The following is a 7,933-nucleotide window of genomic DNA, read 5'->3' as shown; positions in this document are numbered from 1 at the left end:
AGGCAATAAGTAATTGAGACCCTATCTTTAAATAAAAGACAAAATAGGGCTGGGGATGTGGCTCAGTGGCCGAGTACCCTTGAATTCAATCCCCACTACCAAAAATAAACAAATAAATAAAAATAGATTTTTAAAAAACTTATCTACAAGGATGTTTATCTCAGAGCTATTCTAAAGCAGAATACTAAAAACAAACTCATGTCCCATGGCAGAGAAGGGGTTAAATAGATTACAAATTCACATCCACTATAGATACCACTCAAACACTTAAAAGGAGGCTGAGGAAGAAAAGAAAGTGAGAAGAAAATGTTCACAATATATTAAATGAAAGTTTGAGACACAGTATGTCTCAAACAATATCACTGCCATTAAAAAAATAGTTTGCACAGAAAAAGACCAAGTTCATATGCCAAAATCACCACAGTTGATTTCTTTAGATAATAAAATTATAAATGATTTTATCGTTTGCTTTGCACTTATGTGTCTTCCAATTTTCCTACAATAAAGGCAGAGCTCTATAATCCCTTCTTCCGCAATTCAGAAATCCAGAAACTCATTTTTTTATGAAAATGTATTTTTGTCAGTTAGCAGCAAACTTGTTTAGCTGCAAAACCTGACCTAACCTGATATGAAACTGCTTCATATTTATCCCATTTAGTGTAAATATTTACAGGTTTTACAGTAGATATATAATTCCTCATGTTGCTGTAATCCCATTCAATATCACTCTCCAAACACCCAGAATTTTGGATTCCAAAACATCAAACACAGGATTATTTACCTGGATTTACTTTAGTAATTTTGAGATCGTTACTATTTTTAGGTCTTAAAAATAGGATTCCTCATATATGAAAAGGTAGGGAACCTCTGCAATCAATTACTATAAATTTTTAAGTGATAACATCAATAAAAGATATGTCCTTAACAAACAGGATCATCATTCGGATTCATCAAAGGTAGCTAGCATCTGCTCCCATCAGATGATCAGATGGTTCTGGCAGCAAAGGTCTGCCAAGCCCTAGGCAAGCACCAGGCATATATATGTGCCTTGCATATTTTAGTTTATTTGACGCTTCCTTAGAAGGTAATTACCATCCCAGACCCATTTTTCATATGAAGACACAGAGACTCAGAGAAATTTCGTAACCTGCCTAAGTCACAAGACAGAGTTGGGTCAGACCCTGACCCCGAGTGGCCATGTCATGCCCTCCTCAGTTCAGTGAGCCAGGAGGCAGTTCTGCTTCCTGAGTCACCTCCACCATTTTGAACAGTAGCAACAACATCCCCAGCAGATACAACTGACTGACTGTTTTTAATGCACTGACTGGTTTTAATGCACAGACAACTGACTTGTTTTAAAACTCTTTTTCAATTTGTAAAAAAAAAAAAACAAACTTGATCTACAAATTACTGAGAAAGGATAAATATGAAGCCATACCATATAATTTCTAGTATTACCGCCATTAACACTAACCACACCAAAGTTATCTGAAGATGTTCTATGAATGCAACATGTTGTACAATATAATTTTCTACACCACAGAAAATCTCCCAGTCATCTTTTGGAAATCAATGTGGGAAACATTTTCTGAGGACTCTCCAAAAAAATGACCAAGTTCCTACCCACAGGAGAGCCTGCTTTTCCAAAAACAAACTCTGCACTGTCTACTTTTGGAGTTTCCTTGGTGTCTCTGGGCTACAAACCCCAGTAATTTACTTTCCTCACTGAAGACTAAAGCAGAAATAGCCTGGACTTCCTTTTTGCAAACCAAAATTCACAGCTGTTTGGGGTGAACAGACCAAGGGGGGAAAAATCTTTTGAAGAGATTTTTCTGGCCAAGGATGTAACTTTCACTGGGACTATAACCTCTGTGTCAAGTGAACATGCTGCTGCTGACTGGATACAAATCAAATTCTTTGGACCACAAGATTGTTCCACTGTTTCCTGTCTTAAATTTTTGTAACCAATGCAGCAGAAACTGAACTTCAACGGAGAACTCAGGGAAAGGGAGAACACTGACTTACTACATTTATGTAAATTATCTTTTACTACAATAACTGCCCTACTTAGTTTAAGATTAGGCACTCTCCAGATTTTTTGATATAAAGTAACCACCACAGAAGTCATTTCCAGGCATGCTACTTTGTTTTGTTTTTAACAAGGGAACCACATTCTTCTTTAGAGAAAGTAATAATGTTCAGCGATTCTAAAATAAAGGAATAGGGCTGCCATTCCAACAAAATTACACTTAAAAGATATTTTAAGAAGTTCTTGAAAAATTGTTCTTAATTAATTAAGGTAGTTCAGTGGAAGAGCCAGAAAATGTTAACTTTGGGGACTGTGTTTTGCTTTTTGTTGTTGTTGTTCTTGTATTCTTTTGGAAGAGCAGGAACTTAGATCAGACAAATCTATGAGATCCTGTTTCCCATTATACAGTCCTTACATGGTCAATGTTGCCCTCTTCCTTAGGATGTTAAGATCATTTTGCTCAAAATAGTTATTGTTCAAAAGAAATCTGTCACAGTAGGAAGGCAAAAGTAAAAGGGTCAGCAGGAGAAAAAGGTACAAAGCCATTAAAAGTCTCAAAGCTCCTGGGTGTGTGGTGCACACTTGTAATCCCAGCTAGTTAGGAGGCTGAGGCTTGAGTAGCCTCAGTGACTTATTAAAACCCTGTCTCAAAATAAAAAATAAAAATGGATGGGGATGTAGCTCAGTGGTAAAGCACCTCTAGGTCATTCCCAGCACCAAGGGGGCGGGGGAAGCAACAACAAAAAAATCTCTAAGCTACAGAAGCAATCTAGGGGTAAATAAAGTACCAAGTCAGTAGAATGGTTATGCTAACCACTCTTTCAAAAACAAGTTTGAATTCCTTAAATAAACATTAGTAACCTTAAAAACAATCACTTGTCATATATTCTGACATTTGAGGGAATCTGTTACTGTCCACAAAAAGGAGCCCATATTTTAAATCTTTCATTATTCATTCCTTATTTCAGAATCCTTTCATATCTCAGGAAATTCACATCTATTTTAGGATTTTTTTTTCTTTTTTCACAAGACTGCAGAGTAAGAATGAACTTATACCCACATTTATTGCAACTGTCTACAGATTTTAGATTTCTCCAGCAAGCCTCCTTTCTGCCCCATTTTTATTCATTCTTCTTATGCTTAAGAAATTAAGGCTAAGGCTGGGGCTGGGGCTCAATGGCAGAGCACTTGCCTAGCATGTGTGAGGCACTGGGTTCGATCCTTAGTGCCACCTATAAATGAACAAATAAAATAAAGGCATTCTGTCCATCTACAATTACAAAAAGAAAAAGAAATTAAGGTTATAGGGAACTGGAGTTATAATTCAGCGGTAGAGTGCTTGCCTGCACATGTGAGGCATTGAGTTAGATCCTTAACACCACATAAAAATAAATAAAATACAAGTATTGTGTCCATCTACAACTAAAAAAAAAAAAAATAAGGATAGAATTTTCCTAAACCATGATATAAGTCTCTACCACAATTTCACACAACTACAACCTTTGGTTTGGTTTCTCTACTTCTGAACCCTGAGGAATGTATTTCACTTTATCTTTCCACTCACATACATCAGTACATGATTCAACCTAAGTTTCAAGTTATTATATGATGAGTTTTATTTTAACATTTTCTTTTCTCAGATCTTTTGGCTTTTTAGTTGTTAGACTTCATTTTTAACCGAAATCATACTGCATTCTCAGACCAAAATTGCTTTCTTAGAAATTAGTACTTTCACTATACCCTCAACATAGCAAACTCTTTATTACATGAGAATGTGAATGCCTGCTATGTGCCTGGGACTAGAAGTTTAATACAGTACCTGTCCCAAGCTATAGCCTGAAAGCATGTATCTATTAAACAGAAAGGAGTCAGGGTTACATAAAGTATAATCAATGCAATTCAGAACTTCTGCAGGAACTACATTTTGGGTAATTATGCTTTCTAGAAAATATATTGCTTATACTTTAAAGTAACAAAAATTATGGTGGCACAGATCTGTAATCCCAGCTACTTGGGAGGCTGAGGTAGGAGGATCATCTGAGCTGAGGAATTCAAGACCATCCTAGGCAACATAGTGAGATCCCATCTCAAAAAAGATTAAGTGATGGCCAGGCATGGTGGAGCATGCCTGTAATCCCAGCAACTTGGGAGCCTGAGGCAGGACGATCACAAGTTTGAGGCCTGTTTCAGCAACTTAGTGAGAACCTGTCTTAAAATAAAAAACAAAAAAGGCTGAAAAACAGATCACCAAGCAGTGGTAAAGCACCTGGGTTCAATTCTCAGCACCACATATAAATAAATGAATAAAATAAAGGTCCATCAACATCTAAAAAGAAAAATTTAAAAATAAATAAATGAATAAAGCAATGCTGGAAGCATCATTATACCTNAAAAAAAAAAAAAAAAAAAAAAAAACTAAACTAAAACTAAGAAATAAATATTTTTTTAAAAAAAGAAAAAGAAAAAAGATTAAGTTAATAAAAAATTATATTTTGGATAGAAAGCTAAAATATATTTATAAAATTTCCTCCTTTTATTAATGTTATATGGAACATAATCTTTATTTAATGGCTAAAAGTCATTATAAACAAATTATAGCACTAAGATATAGTACAATGATGTGTGGGCCTACTTAGGTGTATAGGGTTATAAACATCTATGACAATAACTTTGAAAGACTGGGGGACTGAGAGCTGGGTTTCTTTTTTTGGTCAATCTCTCACACAGACATACCACACTACCATAACCTCAGTAAGACCACAGTGGGAGAGGGCCTAATTCTGAGAACAACATCTACAATGTGCTAGGTCTACCATAAATTTTACAGGGCAGCTGGCAATCACTTGGCCAGACGCAAAGTCAATGATGAATAAACATTGGTTTAACAAATGGCATTAATATGTCTGCCTGAGCAGGTCCTCTCCCTTATTGCTTCTAATCTGCCATGGTGGGAAAAACAGATCACCAAACATGAAAGAACACTAGGTAAAATGTGCCTGGCACAGTAACCTTCACATGACAGGTGCAACATGGCAAAACTGTATGTGATAAGCCAAAGATGGCTACCAGTGAGAACTTGAATGTACTAGAAATTGTGATAAGCCTGTTACATATACTATCTCAGACATTACCTATAAGGCAGGTAATATTATCCCCATTTTACAGACATAGAAATTGAGGCTCAAAGTGGTTAACTTGTAGAAAGTCAGTACAGTAAACAAGTGAGGATCAGAAAAACAGGACAACTCTTTTGTTCCTAGTAGAAGTCATCTTGACTGACTTTCTGATTCTCAGGTATACTCTGAAAGGTGAGGATTTCTGACTACACTCAGAAAGTAGAAGCTCAGGAGATCTATGTTTATTAGGATCACTAGGAAGGACTTTAAGAAGACTTAAGCCAAAGCAGTATAGAAAAAAGAGATGGGCTAAGAGAAGGCATTTTGGAACTTAATTATAACCACAAAACCTTTGTGGAATAAAAGAAGGAGATGATAAACACATGAATAAACACACGTGTTTGAAACATCTATACCCACTGCAGCTGTAAGCTCCTCAAATAGTTGAACAAAGGTAGGTACAACAGCTGAGACAAAGGCCAGATGTGAAGCTATAATTCCACAGCTCTCATTAAATAACCCAGGGTCCTTGTCAGAGAGGGGGGTGGGGGTTGGGAGCATAGAGGAATCACCTCTACTATTTCCAAACTTACAAAAAGAAAGACAAGCTGGGGCTGGGGTTGTGGCTCAGTGGTAGAGCATTTGTCTAGCATGTGTGATGGACTAGGTTCGATTGTCTCAGCATCACATAAAAATAAATAAATACATAAATACATAAATAAATTCAAGGTCCATCAACAACTAAAAAGAAAAAGAAATTTAAAAAAGACTGGCCTAGGGATTATTAAAATGCATGGTCTCATTTGCTCAGAAATCTTTCACAAAGTTTAACCAGAGTTTTCCTCTAATTAATGACACACCTAATATAACAAGTGCCTGAAGATCCTCCTTACCCCTAGCAGTCACAGGAGCCGGGGGCTGGGAAACTCGGGCATCTATGGCCTCTACAACAGACACAGGGCAAGTCAGGAGTCAGCTCTCCAACTCTGGGGAGGGGAGACACACCCACAGCTTATGGCAGAGACTGGACAAACCATCAAGAGGACCAAAGTAAAAATACTGTGCTCATCAGGCTTCCTTGTCTTAACTACACGGTGGCTAAATCCTCAGCAAAAAATTCAACAGTATCTGAATGAGAGCATTAAGAATAACTCGACCTGTACTGAAGAGAGAGAAAGATGTTCACTAAGCTTTAGCAACTCTCCAAATGCCATATCACCAATTCCAGAGAGAAAGATGCTCCTCCAAACCTCCATGTCTTTCCCTTACCTCTCAGACATCAGAACTGCAGAGGGTCAAACAATCTAGGTAGGATTCAAGACCCAGGACATACATTCAACATACATTAATGAGCACCCGTGGGTCATCAGGCATTAATCTAAGAACAGGAGTATTAATATAAGAAACACTTGTCACTCAGATAGAAGTATACCAGTCATTATTATTTACCTTTATCTGGCCCAAATACTCAAGAGTCCAAGTAAGAAGTTGTGCCCCACAAGCACCAAATGAATCTCCTTTCTCATATCTGATTCTGATCATGGTGTGCCCACTTGGAACCTTCCCACCACACTTGATCTTACAAACCCTCATATCTTCAAGGCCAGCTTAACTCCCCCTCCTCTAGAAGACCCTGATCTCCCCCACATTCCAAAGTGATGTCTCTGTTCTCCAAACTACCAAAAATTATAGTAACACTACCAGATTATTCATAAATTGACTGTTCTCCAAATGATAACTTTTATTTATTCAACAAATCTTGAGTACCTACTATGAGCCAGCACTGTTCTAAGGGCTAGAGAAACAGCAGCAACAGTAGCATATTTTTCTTCTCCAAAGGCAGCTCCTGGGGAGGGTTCTACTCTTGCCTTCAAAAACCTTCCTGTAAAGATCTGGGTTGGTACTCCGTGCTTAATACCTAACGATTTATGAGAGCCTGGGGCTTTTTTGGTCCAAGCTCACACAAATCGAAGTTACATAAACTAATGGGGAACAAAAGCTACCAAAGCCATTTCTAAATGAACTTCCACTTCTTAAAAACCCCAGAAGAACAAGGAAGGAAAAGAAAACAGGCTATGAAAGCACTGCTGAACCAACATATTTTACTCACGCTGACAAAGCACCTCCAATCCCCCTTCCAAGCCACACAAAAGTGATCTTTTCCCCTCAAGCCTTGCAGTCCCAGACTCAAGTGTTTATTTCAACAGATGTCGGAAAGTTTAAAGCACTTCTCAGTTTCCTAAGCAAGACTTTCTGAATATTTCTTAATGGATAAGCCCCCTAATGAATCCTGCATATGCCGCTTAGACTAATCCAGTGAGGTTGACAACAAGGAACTACAATTTGAGCTTCAAGCACTAGAGGGGCTCAAAGATGAACACTTAGAATGGGGTAAACCCAGGGACGATTTTAATATAAACAAAAGTCCAGTCCCGTAGAGCTCGGTCGAAGGTTCCAAGTTCCTAAGAGAAGGAAATCAACAGAATTCCCTCCGGGGAGCCGCAAGACTCTGCAAGGCGTGCGAGTATCTGCAGGAGGCGAGGGAGATTTGAGCTGTGTATGTTTGCTCTAAGGTGGCTTTTGTGAGAAACGACAGCTGGCACCTAGAGCGGCAAGGGTGAAGCCGGGCTGTGCCATGCGGCGGAGGCTGCCACCTGGGCACTCCCACCATTCTTCGCAGCGGGGTCAGCACGCGAAACCAGGAGAGCCAGGCTCCGCGCGGACCCGCACCCGCGCCCCTTCGGGCTCCCGGCTCCGAGGGTCCTCGCCCCGGGACACGACGCAAGCC

The 7,933-nt window shown here is 38.7% G+C and overlaps 1 long non-coding RNA gene across 1 annotated transcript in view; it reads right to left on the bottom strand.

The window, feature by feature from the left end:
• Window positions 1-1,377: 1,377 nt before the first annotated feature.
• The window catches only part of LOC125617422, a 12,199-nt gene continuing 5,643 nt past the window's right edge, over window positions 1,378-7,933 (bottom strand). Inside the window, exons 2-3 of the long non-coding RNA XR_007348406.1 lie at window positions 4,296-4,416; window positions 1,378-3,238 (exon numbers count right to left, since the gene is read on the bottom strand). This is a non-coding gene — a long non-coding RNA (uncharacterized LOC125617422). The remainder of the gene's footprint in view (window positions 3,239-4,295; window positions 4,417-7,933) is intronic.

The sequence above is a fragment of the Marmota marmota genome, unplaced genomic scaffold, assembly GCF_001458135.2.
Source record: "Marmota marmota marmota unplaced genomic scaffold, marMar, whole genome shotgun sequence".
NCBI classification, from domain to species: Eukaryota; Metazoa; Chordata; class Mammalia; order Rodentia; family Sciuridae; genus Marmota; species Marmota marmota.
This window is presented reverse-complemented; position numbering and strand designations above follow the sequence as displayed.